Raw genomic sequence first — 19,077 nt, forward strand, 5'->3', positions numbered from 1 at the left:
ATACAAACAAGTACAGAGAGGAAAAAAATAAAAAATAAACCTTGTTTAAATGAACTACTGCACAAAGCAAGCGACGCAAACTACATATCTTCCTTCTGTAGATAGCCCTTTTTGATCCCTTCGATGTCCCGTGTGCATTGCACTTAAGCAAAAAACAACCAAACAAAAAACGTCCACAAGTAACATTTACAAAAGAAATTCTCCAAAGCAGTTAACGTTCTTGTTTACTATTCAAATGACAAAGTTTTAATCAGCCTTTCAGTGCGTCTTTACTGCTTTTATGTGATCTGTACTGTGTAGTAGGGGGTGGGGACAAAGTTGGTGCTGCACTGTTTTGATTTAGGTTGCTAAAATCTAGTTTTCAGCATTGGAGGTAAAATAGTAGAAATGGACGACAAAAAAAGCATAATATATTTCAGAGGATGATCGTTGCAAGATATTTCCCAAAGAAACTAACTGTACATGCAGACTGAGGTAATTGTTTTCCATATCTTAATGTGTCTTTGGAGAAAATACGATTGATCGCTATTTAGCTTCAGAATCACACATTAAACAAAAGGTTACTAGTGGCTGCTGAACAGAACGTAAAATAAACAGCTTTCAGAAACCAAACTGGAAAGTCAGTCCAGACAAAAAGTATTCCTGTCTGCAAGTTAAAACAGTAGTAAAACGATCCAGCACAGCCACCTCGCTTTAACCTGTTGCTTACAGTTGGAAATTTAGACCAGAATAGCCACGTTTTCTTTGTTTTGACTCGGTACTAATAAAATAAATGATTGGATGGTACAAATAACATGACAATGAACATGCGCATACATTGATTTTATTAAAGTATGCCAGATGCCCTTGTGTAACCGAGTTTTTGGGCTGTTTCTAATCGATTTCCACATCTGTATAACTTGGCAAAGCTTTGCCTTAACTTCCAACCAATTCAGTGGATGCAGACGTGCAGTCTCAATGTATGGGCAAGTCAACTGCAGGGGGATGATGCATACTCGCCTTTAACAAATTACAGCACTCTGTTTTAGTAAGGAAGCAAGTACCACTATTTTTAGGCTTTATAGTGTTCTGAAATACTGTCTGCTTAGGTTTATTTAATGTTTAAACAGGTTCGCAAATTGTCAGCGAAATTCTAATTTTATTCTGCAACTTACCCGTGAGAAATACGTAAATTTACCGCAATTTAAGTAGACCCCTAGTTATAGAGAGGGAGTTATTATGTATTTTACTCAGATGTGAGTTGTTATGTGTCCCGCGGCGCCCGCCACCCCCTCCACCGTTTATAACGCTCTTCAGTTATAACGCTCTATTGTGTGTCTCCCGAGACCCACGTTATATCGAGGGAGCAATGTACTATAAGGCTTAAGTTCAGTTTTGACTTATTTTTAATTTGAGCTGTATTTGTGAGTTTATGTGCTTTGTTTTTGCGTTTAGTTTGTTTACAGATGAAATGGTTGCCATGGGTGTGCATTTGTCATTGATATTTCTATCCAGTGGTGTAGGATGCAAACCACATGTCCATTACAGTCATTGAAAGATTGTATGATAGGGTTTCCATTACTGCATCGGATCAATATTGATATTTTTTACTTCGAAAGAATAGACCTTTGACATCACCTTTGCTACATTAGCTACTCCACTGGGGTTAGGCCGAGACAACCACTCTGTTCACTTGTCATCTGAGCCAGATTTGATATCCATCCGGGTACACATGACCTATACCGTAGCTAAGCTGGAAAAGATCTTATAGACAGCAACATACCCCTTATAAAAAGTTCACCTCTGATTTATCATGGCAGTTGCACAGATGTATGCGTCTGATGTAATTCCTTGGTTGCAGAAATGCAGAGCCACAGTGGTGACATCTTTCTAAGTCATTGTTACTATCTTACTCAAATAATCAGATCAGAGTGTGATGTGTGAGCACAGATCACATAGATCATTGGCGCAGAGATAAACACAGCCTCAGACGCCATGTGAGGCACTTGCTTGAATTTTCAAGTACTCTCCGCCCGTGCTAAATGGTGCATATATTTAAAGGAGGACTAAATGCTTATTCAGGAGAATCTTTGATTAGTGAACAGCTCAGTAATGATGGCTTGGCTGATGTATTTTCACTGTTTTATGGTCTGTTTTTTATTTTTTTTAAATGTGTGCTGTGCTCCATGACTTGAATGGAACAGTAGCCTTGGCCTCAGTTGGTTAGGTACAGTAACCAATGAATACAATACACAAACAGGAGAGCACTGCCCTGGGTGGTGCAAAAAGCCATGGCTTTGCCCACCCAAAAGATTCCACCACCAATTGTGAGTAGACACCTGGACATAAGCTGGGTTATAAGTGTGTCCAACAGCTAAAATTACCTTTGGGCAATTACAAAACTACAAAAGCCATGAGAAGTCTAGTAAAGTATATTGAAAACATGGCAACTCATGGTAAACTATTGTAAATACATAGCATAAGCACTGGAAAGCTGCAAAATTACTGTGCTAATCAGCTAGGGTAATCTTTTATAAGGGTATATTGAGGCTTCTGTTTTGTACCAGTACTCTTCATGTGAAATATAACATTTCCAGTCACATTATAGCAACTGATAACATGAGGATTGTCTGGTTGGAATGACACAATCACCCAGATTGGATGAAATGGCACAGCTATTAATGAATTGGTTAGACTCATTATATTACTAACACTTTTTAACCTTTTATACGATACCAATAAAGACTGAGCAGTAATGCCTTATGTCATGAATCGCAGGGGCTTTATACCAATTGTATTCATGCAGATATAGGATTAAGAAGAAAGACTAATGGTCAGGTAAGCAGGCTTAAACATGTTTATACTGGCGTGTATAATTAAGACGTGAGAGCTTGTAATGACTTCCCACCACTGTAGGCCTTGGTTTCTGCATCAGGGTGGCAATTATAAAACACAAACCCCTTACCCTTACTTTCACTATTCAGTCCTTAGCTGATGCAAAAGAAAAAAATGAAAACATTTTAAAATAAAGTGACATCCCTGAGCTGCACTAATTGCAGAATAATTTTCAGTCTCGAATAGGCTTGTGTTTGTTAGGACATAAAGTGTTAAATATGTATGTTTAATTTATATTCTGTTCAAGAAATGATGCTCAATTATAAGTGTAGTTGAAACTTATAGTTATGGTGATGCAACTAATTACACTCAACAGATGTTTGTCAGCATCATGCAATTAACACTGCTGTTGCATATTTTGAAAAGTTCACTTCTGTGCTATATTAGTGCTGATGGTCCCATTTTCCCCTGCCAATCACTGACTGAAAAAGTGGTTAATAACTCCAGCCAACACACTGTGGTTCTTCATCCAGTGGCCACCAGTAAATTAGGAATACATTGAAATCAATATATCTGTCTTGAAGTGAGTACTGTCAGTTACAGGCTCAAATCCTGAGAAATACATATTGATCTTTCTTCAAAGAATAGTCTCCTTAATCACCACAGCATGAGATTGGTGGTTTTCTTTCATACAAAAACAGTGTCGCCAAATGACAAACCATGTTTGTATTTTCCTTATCATCCTGACTTGGATTTAGCAGAGCGACATGATAAGGAGCACTCACACTGTGGCCGTTCTTCATGCAGCATGATTTCACAGTTTAATTTTTGAAGTCCCCAAATGCACTTCATGCGTTATTTTGCTGATAGCTGCATTTAGCTTTATATATATATATATATATATATATATATATATATATATATATATATATATATATAAGTTACAAAAGAAAACGTTTACAAATCTTCATTTACTGTTGTGCTTCTCACACATTGAAAAGAACAATATCTGTAACCACTTATTTTGCCTAATATTTCACAAATAGTAAAATATTTTGTATGTAATGTTACGTTTAGACTTGTTCAGAAACTTAAGAACAAATGCATAGCAATATCTGGAATAGCTTTGGGAATACCCTAGATTTTCAATGCAGTTTGGACATGTATACTAGTGTGTGAACAGGATGACGTGTGTGGTAAGGTCAGAACAGGAAGCCATCGCAGTACAACACAGCAGACTGGCGTTTAACACTAGAAGCCCCGCGGTGGTCATTTTGGCATTTTTTGGTTTTAAAATGTAATTTTCTCGAGTCGTGGGGCTGTGTGTTCGTGTACCTTTCTATCCGTATGCATTAAATATTCTCACAAAGCATGAAACACGGGAGTGCAGAAATAAAGGAGATATATTACATTATACCTAAAAGCCCCGGAAGCAATCACATTGACTGCCACACATAAAACAATTGTATTTTCATTATACAGAATGGCATTCTACTTTATTATTTTTATTTACCAGTCTGCAATGTGTTTAGCTGTACTCTCTGCCTGAGTGAATGACTGACAGTCTATTGTTTTTCTATCAGCCTTTTGAAAGGCTGGCGCCTGCTTTCCAGATGCGCTGCTTTGGTCAGTCAATTAGCATCGGGACTAGTGAAAATAAATACCAGAGACTGGAGTTCTACAACGCAACAAAATATGTAGTTGATGTTTTGGATCAGATGGCACAGAATTATTCTATGAATGCTGGCTCCTGACAGTGGTCTGTTCAGGTGTTTTACAATGTATTGGACCTAGCAGCCATCAACTCCTGGGTACTTTACAAAGAATTCACAGAGAAGAATTTACCAAGGAGAGAATATATTTTACAGTTAGCACAGGAACTTCGCAAGAAACATTTGGAACAGAAACTGCCAAGCGTGTACCCACAGCTGAAGCTGGCAACCCCACTGAGAGCCGCAAGAGACGACAATGCCAGGTTAGCAAGTGCAATAAAAATAAAACTTCAAACAGCTGTGCCCTGTGCAGAAAGGCGGCATGGAGAAGCACGTTATCTGTGTTGATAGTGAACAGACTTAGACTCAAGGTAAAGGAATACCATTTTGTTGAAAAAAAGAAAAAAAGAAAAAGAAATTAGACTTTTTTTATAACTTCTTGTGCTGTGCGCTTCTGTAAAATGTTTTCTTCTAAGTATATTTATCTATGTTGTTCAGTTGCTTTTGCTCATCTGATAATAAACCGATTGCTGTTGAAAAGTTAAAATGTATTGCTATCGTTTCAGTTTTATAAATATGTATGTTGTAAACCGATGTCTGTTACTTACATTTTCTCATTTTGATTTGTAAAATAAATGTTCATATGTATGTGTGTGTATTGCAACACAGCAGGGAGGGGGTTAATATCCTCCCTGCATAAAACATGTGCGTATGCACATTTTGTTTAATTGATTTATTGTTTTGTTAATAGTTTATTGTTTAATTATCACCCGCACCTGGTAACTATTGTAAATTAATGCCAGGTGTAGGGTATTTAAGACGTGCAGCCTGTCTGTACACGGCTGCTGAGTAGAAGGAAGCAGAAGAGAAGTGCTCTGCTTCCGAGCAGTCATATATGAAGTAAGTGCTGTGTTAGTGTTGTGTTTGTGGTGACAGGTAAACGGCTTAGCCGTCCTGCAAGTCAGTCAGGGGAATAACCTGTTTAGTAAGTACTCCAAAACGGAGTTAGGTTTTGTTTTGTGTTTGATTGTTTATTAAAAATAGCGCGTAAGCGCTTAAAACTCCATTTCCTGTGTCCTGGGTCTGCTTTTAAAGGGGCAAACGAACGACCGTGAGTGCCGGCTGGGTTACAGTATATATATATATATATATATATATATATAATATGCTTTGGTTTTTCAGATGTTTATGAAACGTACTCAGTCAAAAAAAAATAAACTATTACATCCGACTGCTTCTCCGTTCGTTATACTATTTACAGTGTTTTGAATACAGCCGTCAGAAAGACTGCGGCGGGGCTTCTAGGTATGAGTATATCTCTGGTTCCTCAAGTGTTAAATGGAGATGCTATGGCGGTCAGCTTTTTTATTAGCAAAACCAAATAAAAGATTTAAACAAAAACACAAAAGAAAAGGGCACGTTGGCCAAACAGTCAGACAACAAACAATAACAAGTATTGTGCTGGTTTAATAACCAGTTATATTTCTTTTCTTTACTCCCTACTCCTGTTCACTACTCCCTGAACACTCTCTTCCCCATGCAGCCAAACTGCAGCTCCTTTATAGTGGCGACCGAGGGATCAACTCGCTATCAATTATTGTATTATCCCTCGGTCACCTTTTGCATGAGTTTACTATGGATGCATGACTGTCAGCTATAGCTGATCAGTCACGCATTCCCATGAGGTATTTAAAATATAAACACACAATGGCGGTGGCATCTCGCTCGTCTGGCCAAACAATACACAAGACAAAATATGGCTTTTCACCGTCATATAATACAAATCAAAACAATAAACACATATATACACAAAGGGGCGGGCACCTTGCCACATCATGTCATTGTCGTTTCTGTCCATACAACTTGACTGGCATGACACAAGATTTTCATGAAAAGAGATTAAATCCAGCGAAACACAAAGGTGAATTAAACCTGGTGGTCTTAGATATTTTCTACTACCAAACATTTACATGATTTCCATTACACGAGAGTAGATGTTAAAACTTCATGCTGATTTGAACTCGGCTCTCGCCAAGATAAGCACCAACTAAGACGTAGCTTTACAGTAAACTAATGTGATCCATATGCGTCTCCATCCATTTACGTTTCCTTCCATATGATGATGTAGATATCCTTCTGTCTGGTGTTAATGGCTGAAGTGTAATGCTGGCTCCAGGGATCAGCTTATTTTGCCTCCCTGGCGCATCAGCACACACAACGGCTGCGATGCTGGCTCCGGGGATCAACCAAAGTGCGGCCTCCCCAGCGCATCAGCATGACAACCGTCTGGATTGAGCTAAGTAGGGTACATCTCTGGGGTTTTCAAGTGGGCACCTTCCATCCTCAGTGTTTCGTCGACTAGCCCACGACACCTCAAGAGGGCTCGACGGTGATTCTGGCGTCCCAGCATCACCCCCCTCCGTCCCCCACTCAACTCAGCCCAGCTTACTTACCTGTCCCCAGCCAGAATCTTTCCGTCTCAACCACAGCCAGTTGCTGCTCCTCTCTGCTGCTTCAGATAAGTTCTTCACTGTGCGACGCAACTCTTGGCCACTGAATCCGACGTCTCTGAGAAACCGGGTTGTAGAGTGTGCCACAAATCCTCGACAACCCACTTCCACTGGGTAAACCCGAACTCTCCATCCTCGCTGTTCCGCTTCAGTGGCTAGTTGAGCATACCGCAGTTTCTTCCTCTCATACGCCTCATCTACAGCGTCCTCCCATGGCACTGTTAACTCTACCAGGTGAACAAGGCGTGCTGATCCAGACCACAAGACAATATCTGGTCGAAGGTTAGTGGTGGCAATCTCAGGTGGAAAAATAAGCCGTTGACCAACATCTGCCAGCATATTCCAGTCTCTAGCAGCTTCCAGTTGTCCTGGGCGAGGATTGGTTTTAACACCTTTTCTTGGTGGTTGCTCTCCTGGGCGGAGGAATGTTGTCTTTTGTGTGTAATGTTTTGATGGAACAGGTGGCAACTTATTGGTCATGTTACGCTTGTCTTCCAATGCTAAGGCCAAACATCGCAGCACCTGGTCATGGCGCCAAGTAAACCGACCTTGGCTAAGAGCCACCTTACATCCTGTCAAAATGTGCCTTAATGTTGCAGGTGATGAACACAAAGGACATGAGGGATCCTCTCCTACCCAGAGGTTTAGGTTCTGTGGTGATGGGAGAACATCATATGTTGACCTGATGAGGAAACTGATCCTGCTCTGTTCCATTGACCATAGGTCTTGCCAGCCAATCTTGCGTTGTTCCACACTCTCCCATCTCATCCATTCTCCCTGTTTGGCCTGGGAAATGGCCTTTATACACCTCATCCTCTCCTCCTGCTTTTGCACCTCGTTGACTACCAGCTTCCTTCTTTGAGCTGGGGCCGCCTTGTGCCATGTAGGAGGAGTTGAACTGAAACCAAGACCCCCTCTTCCATGCTGAACTTGCCCCATGATATCACCAATTCGAAGGGCAGCCTTTGCATCTTCCACAGCTTTCTTTGCCGCCCACTTCCTTCCAGTTTTCAACACAGGTGCTGCCTCCCTTACGCATTTATCGCGTGACTCTACTAATGTCATTTCCAGTCTGACCTTGGCGCACTTAAACTCCTCGGTTAGAGCAGAGACTGGTAGCTGCAGTATTCCTTTACCATAAAGTCCCACTCTGCTGAGGCAGCGTGGAACTCCCAACCATTTCCTGATGTATGAACTGATTAAAGCTTCCAGCTTCTCTACTGTTGTCAAAGAAACCTCGTACACAGTCAGTGGCCACAGCAACCTCGGCAGTAGACCAAACTGAAAGCACCAGAGTTTTAGTTTACCTGGTAGAGCGCAGCTGTCTATGCTCTTCAACCCTTCCACTGCTTGTTGTCTAACTTCTCCCACACGAACTGTGTCCTTTAGATCCCCGTCGTACCATCTCCCAAGACTCTTCACTGGCTTCTCAGACACTGTTGGTATTGCCTCACCATTAATGAAGAATGTTTTATCTACTACTTTGCCTTTAATTATAGAGATGCTCCTTGATTTAGTGGGCTTGAATTGCATTCGTGCCCATTCAATGTTATTGGTTAATTTGCCCAATAATCGATTAGTGCAGGCTACTGTTGTAGTCATGGTTGTCATGTCATCCATGTATGCTCGAATTGGTGGTAGTCGCATTCCAGAAGCCAAGCGCTCTCCTCCTACTACCCATTTTGATGCCCTAATGATTACTTCCATTGCCATGGTAAAAGCCAGTGGAGAAATGGTGCATCCTGCCATTATTCCAACCTCTAGGCATTGCCATGTAGTGCTGAATTCTGAAGTTGAAAAACTGAATTGCAAATCTCCAAAATAGGCTTTCACTAAATTTGTTATTGTCATCGGTACACTGAAAAAATCAAATGCTGCCCAAAGTAGTTCATGTGGCACTGAACCATATGCATTAGCCAAATCCAGGAATGTCACATGGAGCTCCTTCCTCTCCTTTTTAGCTGATTGAATTTGTTGCCAGATCACATTGATGTGTTCTAAGCAACCTGGGAAACCTGGAATGCCCGCTTTTTGTATTGAAGTGTCAATGAAGCAGTTCTTTAATAGGTAAGCTGACAATCTCTGAGCAATAATGCTGAAGAAAATCTTGCCTTCTACGTTTAATAGGGAAATGGGACGAAACTGACTGATGCTTGTAGAATCTTTTTCTTTAGGTATAAAGACTCCACCTGCTCGGCGCCATGCTCTTGGTACAACCTGTTTTTCCCATGCCACTTTCATCAATTTCCACAGAATTCGTAGAACTCCTGAAGCACTCTTGTACACTCTGTACGGAACTCCATTAGGCCCTGGAGATGATGAAGCCCTTGCTTTTTTCACAGCTTGCTCTATTTCTTTCCACTTAGGTGCACAGTCCTCCATTTGGTATTCTGGTGGATTGATAGGTGGGATGTCTGACGGAATTGACATAGGCTCCTGCCTTTTTGAATCTGTATGTGTTTCCTCCAAATATCTCTCCAGCTCAACCTTAGATGCTTTTAGTGTGCCATTCTTCTCACTGGTGAATAACTTCTTTACAAATTTGAATGGGTCTTTATAAAAGTTAGCTCTCGCACGCTCCTTCTTTTTGTAGCGTTTCCGTAGGCGCTCAGCTCTGCGCAATGTTGCAAGCTTATCTTTTATGACCCTTTGTAAGAGATTGAGTCCCTCCTTCTGACTTTGTTCTGCTCTTCTCCATTGGTTCCTCAGCTGTCTCCTTTCTCTAACTAAGCGTTCAATCTCCTGCTGCCGTCTAGACTTTCCAGGAATAGTTTGTACTTTTTCCTTCCTTTTTTCAACTCCAAACCTCTCACTTCCATATGCGTAGATGATGTCCCCAAATTTATCCAGCTTCTTTTCAACTGTTCCACTTAATCTTTCCAATGCAACGCAGAGATCTGTGTTTACTGTGTCCCATGCAGTTTTCTCACAAGCTCTTGGCCATTTAACTCCAGGCTTGTGCCCGTTGAGGTTCTTTTCTCTCTTATGCTGGTTTGTCTGACCGGGTTCACAAGGATCATTAGGTTCATCACTAACTGTGTCCATGCAAGTCCTCCTCACATCTATGACAGGGGTGCTGATATCCTGCGAACTGTGGTTTGCTTCCTGTCGCTGGATTTCATTCGACTGACTTGACTGACTTCGTAAGAAGTACTGATCAATGCGAGGCCCTTGTCCCTTCTCCCTCAAGCATTTCATTCTCCCTTGATGAATCTTCAAACCCCTGACCGTTGTCGCCTTGCTCCAGCCGCAGACACAAACCTGGAGTTCCATGTCTTTGTTAACTGCAGATCTTGAACTAGTCTTTTGTGAAGTACTCTCCATACTCATATCCGTTTCCGTTCCTAAGTCGTTAACCGTGTTGTCCAACGTTGAGTCATCTTCCGCCCCCGCTCTCGCAGACTCTAGGGGTATTTTTCTCTTTAATTTCTTAGAAGCCTTGGGCGGGTGTCTCCAGCATCCTGTAAACACAGAGCTGGATACTGCCGACAAGGGTAGCTAACCCTTACCAGCCCCAATGGGGTCTCTTTCCTCCTGTCAGCTGTCTCTCCAGGCTGTCACAAGGTCTTTCCCTTGTTGCCAGCTGCACTATTCACAGCAGTCACTGGACGTATCCAGATCTTCATGATTTCCATTACACGAGAGTAGATGTTAAAACTTCATGCTGATTTGAACTCGGCTCTCGCCAAGATAAGCACCAACTAAGACGTAGCTTTACAGTAAACTAATGTGATCCATATGCGTCTCCATCCATTTACGTTTCCTTCCATATGATGATGTAGATATCCTTCTGTCTGGTGTTAATGGCTGAAGTGTAATGCTGGCTCCAGGGATCAGCTTATTTTGCCTCCCTGGCGCATCAGCACACACAACGGCTGCGATGCTGGCTCCGGGGATCAACCAAAGTGCGGCCTCCCCAGCGCATCAGCATGACAACCGTCTGGATTGAGCTAAGTAGGGTACATCTCTGGGGTTTTCAAGTGGGCACCTTCCATCCTCAGTGTTTCGTCGACTAGCCCACGACACCTCAAGAGGGCTCGACGGTGATTCTGGCGTCCCAGCATCACCCCCCTCCGTCCCCCACTCAACTCAGCCCAGCTTACTTACCTGTCCCCAGCCAGAATCTTTCCGTCTCAACCACAGCCAGTTGCTGCTCCTCTCTGCTGCTTCAGATAAGTTCTTCACTGTGCGACGCAACTCTTGGCCACTGAATCCGACGTCTCTGAGAAACCGGGTTGTAGAGTGTGCCACAAATCCTCGACAACCCACTTCCACTGGGTAAACCCGAACTCTCCATCCTCGCTGTTCCGCTTCAGTGGCTAGTTGAGCATACCGCAGTTTCTTCCTCTCATACGCCTCATCTACAGCGTCCTCCCATGGCACTGTTAACTCTACCAGGTGAACAAGGCGTGCTGATCCAGACCACAAGACAATATCTGGTCGAAGGTTAGTGGTGGCAATCTCAGGTGGAAAAATAAGCCGTTGACCAACATCTGCCAGCATATTCCAGTCTCTAGCAGCTTCCAGTTGTCCTGGGCGAGGATTGGTTTTAACACCTTTTCTTGGTGGTTGCTCTCCTGGGCGGAGGAATGTTGTCTTTTGTGTGTAATGTTTTGATGGAACAGGTGGCAACTTATTGGTCATGTTACGCTTGTCTTCCAATGCTAAGGCCAAACATCGCAGCACCTGGTCATGGCGCCAAGTAAACCGACCTTGGCTAAGAGCCACCTTACATCCTGTCAAAATGTGCCTTAATGTTGCAGGTGATGAACACAAAGGACATGAGGGATCCTCTCCTACCCAGAGGTTTAGGTTCTGTGGTGATGGGAGAACATCATATGTTGACCTGATGAGGAAACTGATCCTGCTCTGTTCCATTGACCATAGGTCTTGCCAGCCAATCTTGCGTTGTTCCACACTCTCCCATCTCATCCATTCTCCCTGTTTGGCCTGGGAAATGGCCTTTATACACCTCATCCTCTCCTCCTGCTTTTGCACCTCGTTGACTACCAGCTTCCTTCTTTGAGCTGGGGCCGCCTTGTGCCATGTAGGAGGAGTTGAACTGAAACCAAGACCCCCTCTTCCATGCTGAACTTGCCCCATGATATCACCAATTCGAAGGGCAGCCTTTGCATCTTCCACAGCTTTCTTTGCCGCCCACTTTCTTCCAGTTTTCAACACAGGTGCTGCCTTTGATAAACTGAACAGGAGGAAGTATGGGTGGCTAACCAACCATTGAAAAAAGTTAATTGTTTTTGGGTTAGGGTTGAGGCAAAAAGTATGGCATGTTTATGTTTAAATTGTGCTTAATCTGTGGATAGCAAACAGTGCTTCAGGTTCCAGTGTTGACAGGCCTTTGGTTTTTCTGTACTTTTTTAGCCCAGGTTTGAAATAATAACATAACGTTTTGTTACCTAAACTTCAGATAAATCACAAAGACATAAATTAACATTTATACTGAGAACTATATTAATTTTGAAAACTTTAGAAAATACTGTATTATTGTATAGCTATATGTTATTTTATGACAATTCATTACCTTGGTATTTCATTGTTTAACAGTCTATCTGTATTTAGATCTTCAGCTGTTTAAATCAATATAATAGAGCCCACAATGTGTTTTGCAAGTAAATGGTAAATTATAAAATGGAAGAAGAAAGTAGGCTATGTACGAGAGGACAGCATTTGGCCCTCCAATACTTGTCGGGTTCCTAGTAGCTGATTGTCTGTCTCCACTTAACTCATTGTTGGGTTTAAAATACTTCAATCACCACTTTCTATACTGCCTGCTGGTCTGGGTTACCACAACACGTGCTAACTTATAATTACAACAGCCATATACAGTACTCAGTGTGGAAACAAATATTTTTTTTCGACTGCTCCACAAGTTCTGGACTAGGATCAGATAATAAGGAGTGATTACCCATTATTGACAAAACTTAATACCGAATGCAAGCTTTGGGAGCTGAGTGTGAGAACTGCAATAGCATTGCGAAAAAACAAACAAAAAAGGTTTCCTTGCTTAGCCCAGTTGCATCACACCTTGGCTGATTGCTTACTCCAGGATTTTTTGGATCCCAGCTTTATCTCTTTGACCCGATGATCCTTGCAGTGTCATTGTTGTTTTGAATAGATATCCTCTTGTCTTAATCTGTTTGTCTACAGTAGTTTCCCACACTGAGCCCATCAATTGAATATTTGGCTTATCTACGGCTATGCTGGTAAAAGTGAGAGGTGGCACCTAAACTAAGACAAAGCTTAGTATTGTGTTTAGCTCATGGTCTTAATTAGCATTTGCTCTCGACTGTGAATGCATGCACATGGCTGATAACAGAGCACTGGTAAACATACAGATGCTGGGATTTTATACTTAAGAGATTTCATTTGTCCTCTCTCTCTCTGTGAGTTTAATAAAGGGTGAAGGAACTCACGGTTACCCATGTGTGTTTCTGCAATCCAGTTTCCTTGTCAGTGCCCAAAAAATTAGACCAGATTCATTTAGGGAGTACCCATTCTATCTGACAATTCATACACCTTATAAATAGTTATTTGTAATACAATATGCACATTCAGTCCAGGAAGGCAATATTTTTTGATTGTTATTAACACCAGCACCGCAACAGCCGCTTATGTGAACGTCTGTTCTTAAGTGTTACTAAATATTTGAATTAAATACCCATACAGTGTTTCAGCAGCAGAATCGTAAAAATGAATAAGTTATAAGCACTTGCTTCTTCAACCGCCAGACCCGCAGTTTATGCGGCATATTGAAATCAATGCAATATAGCAGACAGTTTAGTCTGGGCTTTGTAATAAAATCAACGTCATTGTGAAATAACGTATTATAATCCTGTTGAGTGCTTGAAGTACCGATGAAAGTCATTCTACACATCATATATTATTATTATTTACACTACATTTCTCAGGCAGAATGACTGTGCCATGATAAGTGTGACGGTGCAAAAAAAAAAAAAAAAGAAATGTGCGTATTCTAAGCTCTCTGCACAGATCAGTGACCATCGGGACTGATGCTAAACGAAAGCCAGAGACTGTTGCATTTTACAACACAACAAAGTACAGTGTGGATATACTGGATCAAATGGCACGGCTGGATTCTGTCAAAGGTGGTACTCGCAGGTGGCCAGTGTCTGTTTTTTTATAATGTTTTGGACTTGGCAACCATCAACGCTTTGGTTTTGTACAAGGAGTGCACCTGCAACACAATCACTCGGAGGGACTTCATTTTGCAGCTAGCCCTGGAGCTATGGCAGAAACATTTTAATAAGAGACACGAAAGCCGGCTGGCAAATGCCCCTCAACCGTCAACCAGCGCTGTACCCACTGGCACATGGAATAAAAGACAATGCCAGGTTGGTAAATGCAATAAAAACTTTTGATGTCTGCGCCCGTTGTGAAAAGGCAGGTCTGTGGAAAATGCACTGGTACAGTTGAAAAAACATGTTTTCTGTGTAGATTGTACTTAGAAAGCTATAATAGAACAGACAGACAGCCTTTGAACTCTGTTTCACTCAAAGCGCTTTCACGTTGCATAAGTTATGTTATATTTTTGTTTTATGCTATTTTTTATAACTAGTTATTTATGTTTTATAATTGTATATGTGCATACAGCTTTCTACACCTGTTTACAAAGAAGTTTATTACATAAAGTTTATTTTATTACAGTTTTCATGTTTATGTATATGTGCTCTTTTTGAAAAAAATAAGAAAAAAGTTGAATTTTCAATGTAAATACGGTGTTTCTGCTCTGAAAATGTTATGTATGATGTTCATAAATAAAAATATTAAGTTGTATCTGATTGTTTGTTTTTCATTTTCATATCGAAGCCATTTTAAAATGAAGCCGCACATTTTGCGGGTGCGGTGGTTGTATGTAGTCCGAAATCTCGGCGGTTCTAGTGTAAATAATGACTTACTTTTCACAGTGTCTGCATTGAAAACCTGTAGGTTTTAGCTCTGATAAAACAGCATAATCCATTGCTTCATTATGGCCCTGTAGGATCCTTCCTCTTGAGCGTCATACTCACTAAGGTGATGCTCAGAGAGCCTGCTGCACACAAGGCAAGGTTGTTAAGGCAATATATCCCCAAAAAGGAAGTATTTGATCATATGCTTTTCAGCTTCTGCTAAGAGAAAAAAAAATCTATTTCATCCACTAGCCCAACTGAAAGGGAAAACCCCCACTTGTGAGGAAACCTCTCCATAGCAAAGAAACACCTCCAACAATACAACTTACCTGAGGATGAATTATTAAACTAATCAGAAGTCAATGACTGTTTATGTGGAATGCCAGAAGAACTGTACATTGAGTTTACAAAGCTGTGTTTGTTTAAGTTTTCAAAGGGCATTTCATGACACCTGGGTGTTTTTGTTGTGGAACTACCACTTGTTTGGTTTTGGTTGTTATGCTCATATGAAGGCAATGTGTTATTAACCTGAGAGAGGAAATGCAGTAAAAAAAAAGTATTATAACTAATATCCTATTAGAATACAAAACATAACTAATGACATAAACTTTACAGGTGAATAGTCAGACCAATAATACTTTCCAGATTTGTCATCTTATCAGAGTTAAATACACTGAAATAATAGCACATGCAACTATATTAACAGCTTGAGGCTGCCTTTAATGAAAGGCAGCTACAGAATGAGATATGGCACTCTCTTGCCTTGTGTGTTTAACATATAAATCATCTCCTACTGTACCTGTCAAATTACAAGCTGACAAGCCAAGAGGCTGAGTATTTAAAAATACTGTACGACATGTCATTTCATTTTCTAATACGCAACGATATTTTGTATTAATTCCTGTTATTGTTGACTTCAATATGACCACTGGTTGATTTGTAAGCACTTTTAACATAAAGTTGCTTAGTTTCTCTTGTGGATGTCTTTGCTTTATAAGGGGCAGATAAGAGCAAGTAAAGCGCATTTAAGGAAGAGTGATAAGTGTCCAGGGGTAAAAAAAGAGGAGTTCTACAGGTGCTGTTTGAAGAGGTGAGTCTTGAGGAGGCGCCGGAAGGTGGTCAGGGACTGGGCAGTCCTGACATCTGTAGGAAGGTCTTTCCACCATTGCGGGGTGAGGGTGGAGAAGGAGCGGGCTCTGGAGGCAGGGGAGCGTAAAGGGGGTAGAGCCAGTCTTCTAGTGCAGGAGGAGCGGAGAGGTCGATTGGGGGTGTAGGGAGAGATGAGGGTCTGGAGGTAGCTGGGTGCAGTCTGGTCAAGGCATCTGTAGGCTAGTACAAGAGTCTTGAACTGGATGCGAGTGGTGATCGGGAGCCAGTGGAGTGAGCGGAGCAGTGGAGTTGCGTGTGAGAAGCGAGGCAGAGAGAGAACACCAGGCGAGCAGCGGAGTTCTGGATGAGCTGGAGCGGACGGGTGGCGGACGCAGGGAGGCCAGCAAGGATGGAGTGCAGTAGTCTAGGCGGGAGATTACCAGGGCCTGGACCAGGAGCTGGGTGGCGTAGTTGGTGAGGTCGGATAAAACACAAGGTTTCAAAATGAAGTGACAGATTTAAACAAATACTAATTAACAGTATTTACAGTGCATGCTGATTGTCAAATAAATAAGTGGACAAATATTCTAAAGATATAGTGGTGAACCCTTATGTGGATATACACGCTAAAATGCAATGACAAACCATATTTACTATAATCCATGGATATTAAAGTATTTTTTAATGGATTGAGCAAAGAATCCTGCCAAGAAATGTAATGTTACACTAATTATAAGTCACAAATTTAGTTTGCAGAGGTAAATGAGTTTAAGCTGAATTTGAAAATGCAATCATGTATTTTAAACACGGTAATTTATTTTGAATTATTATCCAATTTTTCTGAAAGAAAACATCCTAGCTACCAGAAATAAGTACAGACTGAAGCACATGTGTTGTGTAATTTGTCAGACTGGTGTCTCTAAATTAATGTGGTCACAGTTTTTCCAAGATCACACTTATGTTCTCCATATGGATAGGCCACACAGGAATCAACCCCTGAATGTTTAGTTGCTGTGCATCTGGTAAGGACAACCTGCTCTGTGTAATGTTAGTGCCTGGAGGATAAAGGATCACAGGCAAACTGCACAAACCCCTCACAGTTACTGGAACAGGAAAGCTTTTCTACTTAAATAACCTTGGCGAAAAAGAGGACATTTCTTGATTTGAAGGGATTACATCTATAGCAGAGTCTATTAAGGCTTTGGAGAAGTACATTAAAAGCAATTTGAAAATATTGCATTGAAAGCATGAAATATGCAACATAAATCAGACAATATAACGAAGTGTACTATCCTCTAAACTGCCCCCTTTGTTTGCCAATAGTACTTTAATTTCCTTCCTTAATTTTTCATACTTTTTAAAAAAGAAAATATGTATTTTCTTAATTCCATGCCATGTTTTTTTTTGTAGTGCACCTCAAATTACAGATAACAGATTTCAAGTGCCTGCATTTCCTAGAACATTCACATCACTTTACGGTATGTGTTTCAGTGCTTCTGTTTACCGTTTGACTTATTATTCCCATCCTCTTGTGATTTTCTTTACTTTTTATTTTAAACATGAGTGTACAGGATTTTACATTTAACAATTGTTTTACCAATGATTATGTAAAATGCTGTGCCTGGGTTTCCCTGGACATTGCTACAAGCAAGAAAGGGATATAATTTGTCCTTTATGACCTATAACTTCAGTCTCTAAATGTTTATCAAGACTTCTTTATTTAATGCTGCATTTGTTTACAGTACTAAGATAACTGGACAAGGAGTGACAGTAGCTCATAAACATTGGGTCAGGGATGTCCAAACAAATGACATAGGGGGCCACAGAGTTTCAGACGGCAAAGGGCTTTTTGTAAATAAAATGCACATAGGGCAGACCATGTTGCAAATCTGTGTATTAAGAAAAAGGCTTATTTTAGCATAGAAATGGAAATATCCTCAAATTCCTGAACCTTGTGCTGTAGTATATATAATTTAGTCAGACTTACTGCTTTTTTTTTATTATACATAGCTACGATTTTGAAACATTTAGACCCCAACCTAAAATGTAACAGATGGGGCTACATTAAATGAATAATCCTGTAAATTATAACACGCTGCTCTGAAATGTGATTCAACCACAAGTGTTTATCTTAAATGCATCCTTTCACACAAAGTGGTGTGTCTCCCCATAGCTCTATCATTTTTTTCCTTTTACTTTACTCACAGTAGGGGGAGTACAACACAATATAATTCTAGCACTTGGCAAATGGTTCTTGCACTTAGTAAATCATAACTGGTTTGAAATACAATTAATTTCTGATATGACAGTTTTCAGCGTGTAAGAGTTACCTGCTGTTCAGAGGGCTTCAATGCACAAAAAGCTTTTCTAGAGAAAATGTAGGTCAGTCAATTTTCCAGTCCTAGCCCTTCCTTGAGTCTGTTCAGTCAATTTTTTTTTTTTCCCCCTCAGTGCACATGTTTGTTAGAGAGCTTGCCATTCCCGGAAATGTATGCAGGTAACTTAGGTATTGTAAAGGGAATAGTCTGCAATCCACAGAAATAATAGATGCTGATTTGCTAGCGACCAGTTTACTTTTTATATAAACTTCTGTCTGTCAACTGACCACTGGGCTGGAATAGGGCTAATGCTGACGGTTCAGTAGGGTAAACACTGTCTTACATCTAAACACACACACACAGAAAACTGCATTCTGTTTCCTGAACACAAAGACTTTCACCACTGTGATATTAACTGATTGAAGCCTAAGATGGAAAAAAAACAATAGAAGTTCAAAAGAAACATTACAATCATGTATGTGATTTTGACTGTATTTCTGGACGTCATTTGTTTTTAGTGAACTAAAGGGGTTGATTTGATCAACCAATACCCTACCAGGATAAATCACAGCTGCATTTTTCAGAACATGTTACAGTACTAGGGAATCATCCTGGAATGCATCAATCACCTGTCTGTGGTTAATGCAAACCAGATGGATTCTTCAGCTGTGTAAAATGCAAATGTGTCATATTCCGGGATTTACTATTG

Source organism: Acipenser ruthenus, chromosome 5, assembly GCF_902713425.1.
Source record: "Acipenser ruthenus chromosome 5, fAciRut3.2 maternal haplotype, whole genome shotgun sequence".
Lineage (NCBI taxonomy): Eukaryota > Metazoa > Chordata > Actinopteri > Acipenseriformes > Acipenseridae > Acipenser > Acipenser ruthenus.